Here is a 14,975-nt window from a genome sequence, read left to right on the forward strand (position 1 = left end):
TTTTGGAAGTGACAGAGTTATTCCTACAAGTTGTCTTACTGGTAATGTCACAGAACAAAACGTTAAACCATTGTTCCACCTTTAAAATATAATCAGTCTACCTTTAGGATTGCAATTCTGTGGAAAATGACTATTTAAATGCATCATGTACAAGAATTTCCTTTGAATTTTCTCTCATTCAGTATTACTGAAGAGTGTTTAACAGCTTTCCTCAGGAGATGGCCCTTGACAGGAAATCAATCATTTGTTACAGATCTTATCAGGAACAGGAGGTGGACCATGGTTTCAGAAAGGTGCCAGAGATTTAACTGGTTATAAATTTCAGCTGAGATAATGCAAGAGAAAAAGGGAGTGAGGAGCATATTTGATAGCTGGAAATGTTTTCTGAAAACAGGTAAGACTTTACTATTCTGTTAACCTCTATTCCAAGCCCTTCTCTGGGGCCGTGAGATGGCTACTGTGATGAATCACACATAGAAGTTGCACATACTATGATTATTTAGCCATGTTAGCAGTCATGCCTGCCCACATGCTGAACACTGCTTATCAACAATTAATGGACATATGCTTGAACAATGCTCTCCCACTTGAGCTAACGAACTCAATAGTTTATTTCATGCTCCATTTCCAGAAATAAATGGCTCCAATATATAATGTGATAATTCCTGATTTCTTTCAAGTGCATTTTCTTGTCCATAAAGAGCAAAGAATTCTGGAAAATCAAATTTAGGCTGGCATTATATTAATGTGATTTTACAGGTTGGACAGATTATGAAATGTTGCTAAAATCAAAATGTTTACACTAAAGGGAATAGAGTTGCTAAAGTCAAACAACAATTGAAAGGATACCATGAAGAACTTTGAAAAAGGGCTCATAATAGGCTTTTCTCTTATTTTTACTTTAATTATGTTCTTGGGTAAAACTCTACACATTTTATAAGCTTGTAAGTAAACATTATTCTGTTAATTGTTTTTGTATGTTTCTACATAGTAGATTTATGATTTAGCTGCGATTGATGGTTAGGTTCTGGTGTCTACCTGGCCAAGTGATTTTGCCCAGTTGACTGGTCAGGCTAACACTGGCCTGACCATTGCTGCAAGGATATTTAATATCCTTCCAGTTGAGAAACCAGAAGGCTGGTGTATTAAATCATCAGTCATTGCATCTGTGGCTGATTATATGTGCAATCAACTAACACATGCTTCCTACCAATGAGATAATCCAATCATTTTGAGGGTTTTTAAGGAAGAAGAGAGACTCTTTTACTTTTTCTTCAGCTAGTGAGCTTCTCCTGTGGAGTGTGTTCAAACTCTTCATCTGAGGCACCAGCTTCACAGCCTGCCCTATGGATTTTGGACTCTTCTATTCCCATGGTTGTGTGAGACAACGTTATAAATCTCATATGTACAGATCTCTCCTGTTGGTTATGTTTCTCTAAAGAACCTTGACTTATACACTACTGGTATTTCATATCTGGCTCTTCAGTTTTTCTTTTATATTTCACAGGTTCTTGTATAGCCTTATGTTGAATAAGAGCAATCTGTGGAATGTAATTACCAGGCCACTGTATTTTTTACTCTTTTTGTCCCCTTAAATCTAAACTATGGAGTTAGTTCTTCCTTTATTTTTTGGTGAAAACTTGTGCAGATTCATGACTTCTTTGGCCTTTGTTAATAGTAAGTCTCAATAGCCACTAGCAGTTACAAAGGAGATTCCCAATTTAGTAATGGAAGTTTTCTGTTCTTCTTAATGATCAAATATCCAAACCTGATCCCTGAGAGAAGAGAAATAAGCAAGGTGTACTCTTTAATCACCTCAATGTGCTGTCTCAAATGAGTCTCCAAGCTCCAGTAGGGAAGAGAAATCCCAACAGAGCCTGGTGGTCTCCCTGAGTCAAGGATATGGAATTGAAGATTTGAGAAGCATGGCTAGGTTTTATAGGACAGAGTACATACAGGAAATGGCTTCACAGAGAGTAAGTTCAGGAGATGTGCAATGGGTCTTTTTCTGTCAGAAGTTTCAGTGCATGAATGAACACTGAAGTCTGGGGAAAGAACTATCAGAAAGGAAGAGGCTGATAAATTCCTAAGGGCTGCACAGGAATGGCAGTAGTTTACATACCTAATAGCCAAAACAGAAAAACCTTTGAGTACACAGGGAAGCAAGTAGAATACTAAGAAGGGTATTGCCTTACTAGTGGGACCAAATTAGCCCTGGACTAAAAAACATTGCTCTATTACCCAAGAAAGCTTGAAAGAGAGTTTACATGAGCAAACTAATTTCAAATAAATTAACCATATCTAAGAAAAAAGAATCTAAAAGAATACAAGATATAAATCCAGGATCCAGTTGCATGAAATTTATAATGACTGGCATACAATAAAAAGTTACCAAGCATGTAAAGAAATAGGAATATATGACCCAAATGAAGAGTCAACCAATACAACAGACCTTAAAATTATACAAATGATAAACCATGTAGACAATGACATTAAAACATCTATTTTAAAATTACTTCAGTTATTCAGGAAAGTAGAGGAAAGTATGAATATCTTAAGGACAGACTTGAAGATATAAAAAGGACCAAAGTAAAACTTCTAGAGTAAAAAAGACATTGCATTAGTTTGCAAGGTTCTGGAATGTGATATATCAGAACTGGAATGATTTTTTAAAAGGGGCATTTTATAAGTTATAACTTTTCAGTTCTAAGCATATAAAAATGTCCAAATGAAGACATTCAGGGAAAGATATCTTAATTCAAGGAAGGCCGATGGGTCTGCAACTGCTCTGTCAGCTAGGAAGATGAGTGGCTGGCATCTGCTGGTCCTTTGCTCCTGGGCTCCATTGCTTTCAGCCTTTGTTCCAGTGGGGGTTCCTCACTTTGCTTTACAGGGTTGTCTTGCATCTCTTGGCTTCCCTTGGCTCTCTCCAGGTTCTGGCTTGATTACCATCTCATGGCGACATCTGCCAACCTCCAAGCATCTCCAAACATCCATGTCTCTGTTCTCCACATGTCAGCATCTGTGTCAGCTCTGCTCTGCAGTTTTTGTCAGCTCTGTAGGCTCGCTCTCTGTCAGCTCTGAGGCTTCTGTCATTTCTCCAAAATGTTTCCCCTTTTAAAGACTGTAGTAACCTAATCAAGGCCCACTTAGAATGCATGGAGTCGCATTTTCATCTAATCAAAAGATCGTACCTAAAATGGGTGCACCACATCTCTGTGGAGATAATCTAATCAAAGTTTCCATTCTGCAATATTGAATTAGGATTAGAAGAAATGGCTGCCATCGCAAGATTGAATCAGGATTAAAACATGCCTTTTCTGGGGTATGAAATACTTTTAAACTGGCACATTCTACCCTCTGGACCCCCCACACCATGTTCTTTCCATATACAACATACATTCGCTCCATAACAATATCACAAAAGCCTGAAACCATTTCAGTAGCAATAGAAATACAACACAAAGATAAAATGAGTACAAAATCTCATCAATGTTTGTTACAGGCATGATCTATTTTAAGGTAAAATTCTCTAGCTCTAGACCTGTACAACTCATAACAAATTATCTGCTGCCAACATATAAAAAAGGGACAGTCTTAGGATACACACTTCCGTTTCCATAGGGAGAGATTGGAAGGAACACAGGGGTCACTGAACACATACAGTTCCTAAAACCTGTAGGGCAAACTCCATTGGAGTCAAAGTGTGAGAGTCATTCATCCTGGGGGCTTTAGAAAGACGGAGTCCCACCCTTTCCAAGGACCTATGCAGTGGCTTTGCTCTCTCCAAACACTGTGGTGGTTGCAATCATGGGGGACATTGGGGAGACCACCTTTTTCTTGGCTCAACCCTCTCCGAGATTTGGGGAAGCACACAGAATCTCTGCCATCTCCAGGGTACATGCTCAACCCTGCCAGAATAATGGAATAGCAGCCAGGCTCTCGGCAATCCCCAAAGAATGTAGCACAACTCTTCCAGAACAGTGAGTTGGAAGGGCCACCTTCTGCTTTCAGGGCAAACTCATCCTCTCCAAGTGGTTTGGTGAGTCCATTCTCCTGGCTTGAGTTTTCTTAGCTACAGGCTTAACTTCCATGGTTCTGCTCCCTAAGATGTTTTCCCTTCACTTTGTCCCTTTTCTATCCCTTTTAGTCCACATTGGCAGTGGTTCCATTTATACAGCTTCCACAACACTCTTGTTGGTTTTCTATGCAATACCCTTGGATGATGCCCATCCGACAATAGAGCTTTCCACAAATCCTTTCTATATAACTCCATTCAAATCCTCATTTGTCCTGTAATGGCTGACTACTTCCATGCTAGGGTAAGTCCTCACACAGGGCCTAATTAACTGGGGTTTCACTTTCTAGAAGCCTAGGATTTTTCATAACACCAGTTTCTGTTTTCTTTGTACCCAAGAATTCAGTTCTCAACTTATTTTTTTCCTCTTGCATTTTACTATAAGCTGCAAGGGGCAGCCAGGCTTCATTTTACACATTTAGCTCAGAAATTTCCTCAGCTAAGTATCCTAAGTTGTCCTATTTAAATTCTAATTTTCATCCTACAGCAGTACACAATTTTGCAAGATTATATGCCACTTTTAATACAAGGATTGCCTTCCGTACAGTTTGCACTAACACATGCATCATTTCTGTCTAAAGCCTTGACAGATGTATCTTTAGAGTCCACATTTCTACCAATAGTCTCCTCAAAGCATTCTAGGCCTTTGCTATAAGGCTCCTCACAACTCTTCCATAATCTTCCCCTTATCCATTAAAAAAACCTTTCCAACATATTTGGTATTTGCAAAGTGCAGCAGCACCCTGCTTCTCTGGTATCAGAATCTGTATTTGTTTGCACAAGATGCTAGAATACGATATACCAGAACTGGAATAGCTTTTAGAAAGGGGAATTTAATAAGTTACAACTTTATGGTTCTAAGCCTATAAAATGTCCAAACTAAGGCATCCAGGGAAAGATACCGTAATTCAAGGAAGGCCAATGGGTCTAGAACACCTTTGTCAGCTGGTAAGTCATGTGCTGACATCTGCTGGTCCCTTGCTCCTGGGCTCCATTGCTTTCAGCCTCTGTTCCCATGTGACTTTCTCACTTTGCTTTATAGGACTGGCTTGCATCTCTTGGCTTCCCTTAACTCTTTCCAGGTTCTGACTTGCTTGACCTTTCATGGTGATGTCTGCCAGTCTCCATGCATCTCCAAACATCCAGATCTCTGTTCTCCACATGTCAGCATCTGTGTCAACTCTGCTTTGCAGTTTCTGTCAGCTCTATCATTTCTGTGGGCTCTCTCTCTCTGTCGGCTCTGAGGCTTCTGTCATTTCTCCAAAATGTTTCCCCCTTTAAAGACTCTAGTAACAGAATCGAGGCCCACTTAGAATGCATGGAGTCACATTTTCAACTGATCAAAAGATTATATCTACAGTGGGCATGTCACATCTCTGTGGAGATAATCTAATCAAAAGTTTCCATCCTGAAATGTTGAATTGGGATTAGAAGAAATGGCTGCCTCTACAAGATTGAATCAGGATTAAAACATGGCTTTTCTGGGGTATGTTAAAACTTTGAAACTGTCGTGTATGCCTTAGATGGAAAATACACTGATGGGATTAACAGCAAAGCAATATTGTCTGAGAAACAATTAGTGAACTTGAAGACATAGCAATGGATATTATCCAAAATTATGCAGACATAAAAAAGAGACACATATATAAAAAGGATCAGCACATCATTGAACTGTACACCACCAAGCTGCCTAATGTACAAGCTATTGGAATCTCAGAAACAGAGACTGGGAGGGAATCAGAAAAAACCATCCGAAGAAACAATGGCCAAAAATTTTCCAAATGTAATGAAATCTATAAACCCACAGATCCAAGAAGCACAAAAATATCTGAGCAGAAAAATGATTACAAAAACTATACCAAGACACATCACAATTAAATTGCTTAAAACCAATGATAGATAAAAAAAAATCTTAAAAAGATATAGACAGAGACATTATATGTAAAGAGAAACAAAGATAAAACTGATAGCAGACACTTCATCCTAAACAATGCAAGCCAGAATACAGGACTGAAAGAAAAAAAAATGTCAAGCTAGAATTCTATTCCCAGTGGAAATATATTTCATAATCTAAGTCAACATGAAGTCGTTTTCATACAAACAATAGCTGAAAGAATTCATCAGCAGCATACTGACATTTCAGAAAATGTTAAAGGAATCCTTCAGGTAGAAAGACGATGATACTAGATGGAAATATGGGTCTACAGAGAGGAATGAAGAAATAGTAGGTACAGTAGAATTGAAAGTTACCTCCACATTCTCCACATAAACCCAGAGCACAGGGATATATTGATTAACAAAGAAGGAAAGAATTATTAACAACAATTGTGATCACAATTTCCAAAACAAACTAAATGTTTACAAAGTCTTTTAATATTATCCATACCTGCATAGAGGGCAAGAGAAATGAAGGCTTGGAATTGGGGAAATTTACAGCATTGAAATGATACTCATTACGTTTCTGCTATGGGTTCTACATGTTTAAGCAGAAAAAAATGATGAATATCTGCGTGTTGCATATTTTGAGTGTTACTTAAACCTAGTGAATATTAGAAAAACACTTTAAGCATTTCACGATACTTAGCTTTAGGTAAAGTGTCTTCACTAAAGTGAGCAAAGTAGGAGACACTTTGAGTCTATTGATCTGCCTGGAAGGCATATTGGATAGGTCGAGTTGAACTTCTTGTTTTGGGAGTCAGTGCTGTATAGAAGGAGAGAGACTTAATGCAGATGAGATTCACAGGTTCTTAGTGTGGAGAGGGCTTCTGAAACATTTGTATTATTCCACAATGTGGCAAAGCAAAATGTAGTCACCTTTCAAAAACTAAAATTTCAGATAATCTAGTAAATCAAGAAAATTATTTTACCAACTGTGTTGGTTTGAAAGTATTCTGTACCCCAGAAAAGCTGTGTTTTAATCCTGATCCAGTCTGGTGGGATAAGCCATTTCTTTTAATCCTGATTCAATACTGTAGGGTAGAAACTTTGATTAGATTATCTTCACAGAGATGTGGCATGCCCAATTGTGGGTGTGATCTTTTGATTAGATGGAGATGTGACTCCACCCATTATAGGTGGGTCATCATGAATTGTACTAGAGCTCTTTAAGAGAGGAGACATTTTGGAGAGGGTTCAGAAACAACAGAGATGACAGAAACTTCAGAGCAGAGCTGACACACAGAGAACAGAGACACGATGTTTGGAGACGCTTGGAGCCCAGCAGATATCCCCATGAGATGTTAAGCAAGCTAGAACCTGGAGGGAGCCAAAGGAAGCTGTGCCAGTTTGAAAGGATTTATGCACCCTAGAAAAGCCATGTTTTAATCCTAATCAGTCTTGTGGGAGCAACCGTTTCTTCTAGTCCCTATTCAGTACTGTAGGTTGGGAACTTGGTTAGGCTATCTCCACAAAGATGTGACTCATCCAATTTTGTGGGAATTAACTTCTGAATAGAGGAAGATATGACTCCACCCATTCCAGGTGGGTTTTGTTTACTTTACTGGAGTCCTCTGAAAGAGGAAGCATTTTGTACAGAGCTTGAGAATGATGTGAGGATCACAGAAACCACCAGCCAGCAACCTTTGGAGATAAAGTAGGTGAATGCCCCTGGGGGAGCTTCCTGAAGCAAGAGGCCTGGAGAGGAAGCTACAAGTTGTCACCTACAGTACTGAATAGGGACTAGAAGAAACGGTTGCTCCCACAAGACTGATTAGGATTAAAACATGGCTTTTCTAGGGTGCATAAATCCTTTCAAACTGGCACAGCTTCCTTTGGCTCTCTCCAGGTTCTAGCTTGCTTAACATCTCATGGGGATATCTGCTGGGCTCCAAGCGTCTCCAGACATCGTGTCTCTGTTCTCTGTGTGTCAGCTCTGCTCTGAAGTTTCTGCCATCTCTGTTGTTTCTGAACCCTCTCCAAAAGGCACATGTTCACCATGTGCCTTTCCAGTTGAGAGAGAAACCCAGAACCTCATCGGCCTTTATTTATTTATTAAACTTTTTTGTTATATAGTATAACATATATACAAAGCAAAGAAATAAAAAGCAATAGTTTTCAAAGCACTCTTCAACAGGTGGTTACAGGACAGATCCCAGAGTTTGTCATAGGCTACCATACGATCCTCTCGTATTTTTCCTTCTAGTTGCTCCAGAATATGAAAGGCTAAAGGGCTCAAATACTTTTTATCATCACAATCTACTTTTTCCCTTCTTTTTTTTTTTGTGGAAAATAACATATATACAAAAAAGCTATAAATTTCAAAGCAAGCACCACAATTAGTTGTTGAACATATTTCAGACTTTGACATGGGTTACACAAATTTTCTTTTTTTTAAAATTAATTTATGATACATACGCACATACAAACACAAACATTCTTATCATATGATCATTCCGTTCTTGCTATTTAATCAATAATTCACTCTATCACATAGTTGTATATTCATCATCATGATCATTTCTTAGAACATCTGCATCAATTCAGAAAAAGCAATAAAAAAGAAATAGAAAAAAATTCATACATACCATACCCCTTACCCCTCCCCTGCACAGATCACCAGCATTTCAATCTACTAAGTTTATTTTACCATTTGTTCCCCCATTATTTATTTATTTTTAATCCATGTTTTACTTGTCCATCAATAAGGTAGACAAAAGGGGCATCAGATGCAAGGCTCTAACAACCACACAGTCACACTGCGACAACCCTATCATCATACAATTATCTTCAAGAAACATGGCCACCAGAGCACAGCTCCACATTTTCAGACAGTTCCCTCCAGCCTCTCCGTTACACCTTAACTAAACAGGTGAAATCTATTTAATGCATAAGAATAACCTCCAGGATAACCTCTCAACTCTGTTTGGAATCTCTCAGCCATTGACACTTTATTTTGTCTCATTTTGCTCTTCCCCCTTTTGGTCAAGAAGATTTTCTCAATTCCTTGATGCTGAGTTCCAGCTCATTCTAGGATTTCTGTTCCACATTTCCAGGAAGGTCCACACCCCTGGGAGTCATGTCGCATGTAGAGAGGTGGAGGGCAGTGAGTTTGCTTGCTGTGTCAGCCGAGAGAAATAGGCTACATCTGAGCAACAAAAGAGGTTCTCTTGGGGGTGACTCTTAGGCCTAAATTTAAGTAGGCTTAGCCTATTCTTTGCAGGATTAAGTTTCATATGGACAAACCCCAAGATTGGAGGCTCGGCCTATTGCTTTGGCTATCCCCACTGCCTGTGAGAATATCAACAATTCTCCACATGGGGAAGTTGAATTTTCCCCCTTTCTCACTGTGCTGGTTTGAAAGGAAGTATGCCCCCTAGGAAAGCCATGTTTTGATCAAAATCCCATTTCATAAAGATGGAGTAGTCCCTATTCAATACTGTATGTTTGAAACTGTAATCAGATCATCTCCCTGGATGATGTGATTTAGTCAAGAGTAGAGGTTAAACTGGATTAGGTGAGGACATGTCTCCACCCATTTGGGTAGGTCTTGATTGGTTTATTGGAGTCCTATAAAAGAGGAAACATTTTGGAGAATGAAGATTCAGAGAGAGCAGAGCAAAACGACATAGCCACAAGAAGCAGAGTCTACCAGCCAGCAACCTTTGGAGATAAAAAAAGAAAAAGCCTCCCAGGGAGCTTCATGAAACAGGAAGCCAGGAGAAGAAGCTAGCAGCTGATGCTGTGTTCGCCATGTGCTCTTCCAGATGAGAGAGAAACTCTGACTGTGTTTACCATGTGCCCTTCCACTTGAGAGAGAAACTGTGAAATTCATTGGCCTTCTTGAACCGAGGTATCTTTCCCTGGATACCTTTGATTGGACATTTCTATGGACTTGTTTTAATTGGGACATTTTCTTGGCCTTAGAACTGTAAACTAGCAACTCATTAAATTCCCCCTTTTAAAAGTCATTTTGTTTCTGGTATATTGCATTCTGGCAGCTAGCAAACTAGAACACTCACCATTTCCCCTAGGGGACTCTGCAAATACTTCCCTATTCACTGTTCAAATTACTCTGGGATTTATCTGGGCATCACTGGAGAAACCTACAAAATCTCCTGCCCTACGCAAGATTCCAAGTGCTATGGTGTTCAATTAAGCTGTCCACATAAGTTATATTAGGAAATGCACTAGTCAAAATGTAAATTTTGTACCAAATAAACATTTTTTGCTTGTCTCACACATAAGTTTAAGTTTTAGAATATTAATTACCATCTATTTTCACCCTGCATTATTGACATTCCTTTGTTCTTCCTCATGCAGAAACATTTTTAAATTTGCACATTTAGTCACTATCTGTCATGGTCAGGGACATGTGTCAACTTGGCCAAGTTGTGGTACCTGTTTATCTGATTGGGCAAGTGCTGGCCTGTCTGTTGCAATGAGGACATTTCATAGGATTAGCTCATGATCACGTCAGCTGCATCCACAGCTGATTCCATTTGTAATCAGCCAAAGGGGAGTGTCTTCTACAATGAATGATGCTTAATCTAATCATGGGGAGCCTTTTAAGGAGGACTCAGAGGAGACAGTTTCCATTCCTGGTTTGGCTGGTGAGCCTCTCCTGTGGAGTTCATCCAGACCCTCCATTGGAGTCGTCGGCTTCCCAGCCTACCCTGTGGATTTTGGACTCTGCGTTCCTGCGGTCACATGAGACACTTTTATAAATTTTATATTTGCAGGTGTTCTCTGTTGATTCTGTTTCTCTAGAGAACCCTAACTAATACACTATCATTATACACTCCAGGCATTCCTAGATAATACCATCTCAGTCTTTATTGTCTATCTTTCCTTCTGATTTCATTTGTGCTCCCAGGCCTCCTCCCTCTATCATGCTCACATTCAGCTGCATTCAGTTTTCTAACATTATTGTATTACAGTTAGGTAGTATTGTTCTATCCATTTCTGAATTTTTACAATTGGTCCTGTTGCATATCTGTATCCCTTCAGCTCCAATTACCCAATATCTACCCTATTTCTATCTCCTGATGATCTCGGTTACCAACTGAAATTCTCCAAGTTCATTCACTAATGTCAGTTCATATCAGTGAGACCATACAGTATTTGTCCTTTTGTTTCTGACTGATCTCACTAGCATAATATCCTTAAGGTCCATCTATGTTGTTACATGCTTCATGACTTTATTCTGTCTTACAGCTGCATAATGTTCCATCGTATGTATATTCCACAGCTTGCTTAGCCATTCATCTGTTGATGGACATTTTGGCTGTTTCCATCTCTTGGCAACTGTAAATAATGCTGCTATAAACATTGGTGTGCAAATGTCCATTTGTGTTCTTACCCTCATGTCCTCTGAGTAGATATCTGGTATTGCCGGATCATACGGCAATTCTATACTTAGCTTCCTGAGGAACTGCCACACTGCCTTCCACAGCAGTTGTACCATTTGACATTCCCACCAACAGTGGATAAGTGTGCCTCTTTCCCCACATCCTCTCCAGCACTTGTCGTTTTCTGTTTCATCGATAATGGCCATTCTGGTGAGTGTGAGATGATATCTCATTGATTTGCATTTCCCTAATAGCCAGGGAAGTTGAGCATCTTTCCATGTGTCTTTTGGCCATTTGTATTTCCTCTTCTGAGAAGTGTCTGTTCATGTCTTTTGCCCATTTTGTAATTGGGTCATCAGCCTTTCTTCAATGAAGACAAACTCTTGTTGGTGCCTTAATCTGGACATTTTTATAGACTTGTATTAATCGGGGCATTTTCTCAGCCTTAGAACTGTAAACTCACAATATATTGAATTCCCCTTTTAAAAAGCTATTCCATTGCTGGTATATTGCATTCTGACAGGTAGCAAACTGGGACAGAATCAAGAGATGAAAGCTTGCCCTGTAAAGCAAAGTGAGGAACCCCCACTGGAATAGAGGCTGAAAGCAAAGGAGCTCAGGGTCAAGGGACCAGCAGATGCAAGACTATCCAGCTGACAGATGTTCCTGACCCTTTGGCCGTCCTAGAATTAAGAGCTCTTTTTCTGCATGCCTTAGTTTGGACATTTTTATAGGCTTAGAACTGTAAAGTTATAACTTAATAAATTCTCCTTTCTAAAAATTATTCCAGTTCTGGTATATCACATTCTGGTAGCATTTAAGGAACTAATACACCAGTATACTTGTGGCCTGCCCCGTAGAATTTGGACTCATGCATTCTCACAGTTGTGTGAGGTGGTCAGCCCAATGAACCTTAGTGTTGCAACTCACCCCAGCATTTGGAGAGAATAAAACCACTGCATAGGCCCTAAGAAAGGGTCATATTTCTGCCTTCTTAAGTCCTGAGTGTAGATGAATCTCAGACTTTGAAATCCAATGGAATTTGCCCTGCAGGTTTTCAGAACTGTTTGGGTCCAGTGACTCCTATTTACCTTTAAATTTCTCCCTATGAAAATGGGAATATGACTGCCCCTCCTGTGTATATTGGCAGCAGATAACTTGCTCTGAGTTTTAGTCCAGAGCCAGAAGAAAATTTTTGCCTTAAACAGACTATGTCTGCAGCAGACTTTGATGAGATTTTGTGCTGGTTTTAACTTTGTCCTGTATTTTGTATTGTTACTGAAATGATTTAAGGCTTTTGTGATATTGTGCTGGAGTGAATGTATTTTGTATATGGAAAAAACATGTCTTTTGGGGGGTCCAGAGGATGGAAGGTGCTGGTTTGAAAGTATTATGTACCCCAGAAAAACCATGGTTTAATCCTAACCCAATCTTGTGGGAGAAGCCATTTCTTTTCATTCTGATTCAATACTGTAGGGTGGAAGATGTGGTACACCCAATTGTGGGTATGATGTTTTGATTAGATGGAGATGTGACTCCACCCATTATAGGTGGGTCTTGAATTGTACTAGAGACCTTTAAAAGAGGAAACATTTTGGAGAGGGGTCAGAAACAACAGAGCTGGCAGAAACTTCAGAGCAGAGCTGACAGGCAGAGAACAGAGACGTGAATATTTGGAGATGCTTGGAGCCCAGCAGATTTCCCCATGAGATGTGAAGCAAGCCAGAACCTGGAGAGAGCCAAGGGAAGCCAAGAAATGAAAACCAGCCCCAGAGAGGCAAAGTGAGGAGCCCCCATGGGAAAAGAGACTGAAAGGCACAGAGTCCAGAAACAAGGGAAAAGCAGATGCCAGCCATGTGACTGACTACTCAACTGACAGAGATATTCTTGACCTTCCTTGAATTAAAGTATCTTTCCCTGGGTACCTTAGTTTGTATAATTTTATAGACTTAGAACTGTAAACTCATAACTTATTAAATCCCGCTTTATAAAAGCCATTCTGGCAGCATTTAAGAAACTAATACACCAATATACTTTATGTTGTATTTAATTGAAGAAAAGGACAAACCTTCTGTATCTTATATACATTAGTGATTTTTAGAATTTCTGTTTTTTTATATCAAAAATTTTAAGTTATCTGGAATATAATCACAGCATTTCATAAAGTTCTTCAGACACTAAAGAAATGCTCAGTAACACAAGAAGGTATTTCTTAGAAGCCAGTTTCAAAGATATTGCCCTAAACGTGTGTTTGAAATTGTCCTAAACATAAGTCATGTTAGATTTTTAGATGATCAGGGCTTTTGGAAAAGAATTTCAAACCTAGAAATATTTTAAAACAAAGCATCAGCATTAAACAATAAATCTGGGAAACTTGTTTGGATTTGAATTATTATAAAACTACAACCTTTTTGATAGCCCCACTGTTTTTTTCTCATTAGCATGGAGGGGCGGGATAGCATGGCTATGTTACTTTCCCTAGCATTTCTAGCATGCCGTATAGTGGTTTTTCAATGCATAATGAAAGATAAAAGTGGCCTTTTGGAAGGATCAGTTTTTTAGATTCTGGTCTTATTAGCCTGCACACAATCTCTGTCATTTTAGAATAAGAGAAATGTTTGACAACGGCCTTTATAGATACTCTGATGATGTCACAAATGCCATGGACTAATTGACCTGGATTGAAAAGCCTTGCAAATGATGTAAGGACAGCTTTTTATAATCTGAGGCTGGGAGAAGCAAAAGCATCGGTTCATTATGCTGGGACAATATACAGGGACTTCGCATATCAGGTACGGTTCCTTCCTTTTAAAGCAATAGAGTATAGACACAAAGTAAGAGAAATGACATATTGAAATATAAACTCAATATTCTTGGAAACATTGACAGACTGATTTCCTTCTATCATGATAATTTTACACGAAATGTTGAAATTGTTGTTCAGCTCTTTTTGTTACTGTAAATCTTATGTGATTATAGGAAGTTTTGTCTTTAGATAAATGTCTTATTTCAGCCATTTTCACCTTAGGAGTACAATAATAAATGCTTAAATAACTACAAGTTGCATAATTATTGATCAAATTTATTATACTGAGTAGGCTAAACATATGCTAGTCAGAAAAGCAGCAGTCTAAGTGGACACTGATTCTTGCTGTCTCTGAATACAACTTCACCTAGTTTTCTCTTCTCTACCAATAAAACAGAAAACCTATATTTAATATAAAATCTTTGTAACAAGGGGGATTTATTTACTTGCTTGGATAAGAGAAAACTATATGATATGTTTCTGCTTTTTAAAGTTTCACTATAAATTTTAATTCATTTTGAATAAGTCATCCTGTTGCATCTCTTGATACCTGGAGTCAGTTCACCACATTCTGTTGGGAAGAAGGAGTTGTTGGAAAATGATGGCTTTATTGAGTACCCCACTAGAAGTATAATAATCATTATAATAATTCAGTAAAAAATTTAAAAAGTAATTTACAATTATTAATAATGGGTAAACAACTATTCGAAAGGCCAGTTAACAAGAGGCCTTTTTTGTTTTTGGTAGTCCATTTAGGAAAAATCTATGGACTTCTTCTTTCCATACCTCAGGATTGGGCTGGGTC

General features: G+C 38.8%; 1 long non-coding RNA gene across 2 annotated transcripts in view; it reads left to right on the forward strand.

Moving 5' to 3' along the window:
- Window positions 1-14,150, forward strand: part of LOC143655598 (uncharacterized) — a 98,621-nt gene extending 84,471 nt beyond the window's left edge. Inside the window, exons 3-4 of one of the 2 annotated variants that reach the window (XR_013162171.1) lie at window positions 254-394; window positions 13,969-14,150. This is a non-coding gene — a long non-coding RNA (uncharacterized LOC143655598). The remainder of the gene's footprint in view (window positions 1-253; window positions 395-13,968) is intronic. The other variant, XR_013162170.1, reaches the window with a different exon arrangement.
- Window positions 14,151-14,975: the final 825 nt, after the last annotated feature.

Source organism: Tamandua tetradactyla, chromosome 14 (assembly GCF_023851605.1).
Source record: "Tamandua tetradactyla isolate mTamTet1 chromosome 14, mTamTet1.pri, whole genome shotgun sequence".
In the NCBI taxonomy this organism is placed as follows: Eukaryota; Metazoa; Chordata; class Mammalia; order Pilosa; family Myrmecophagidae; genus Tamandua; species Tamandua tetradactyla.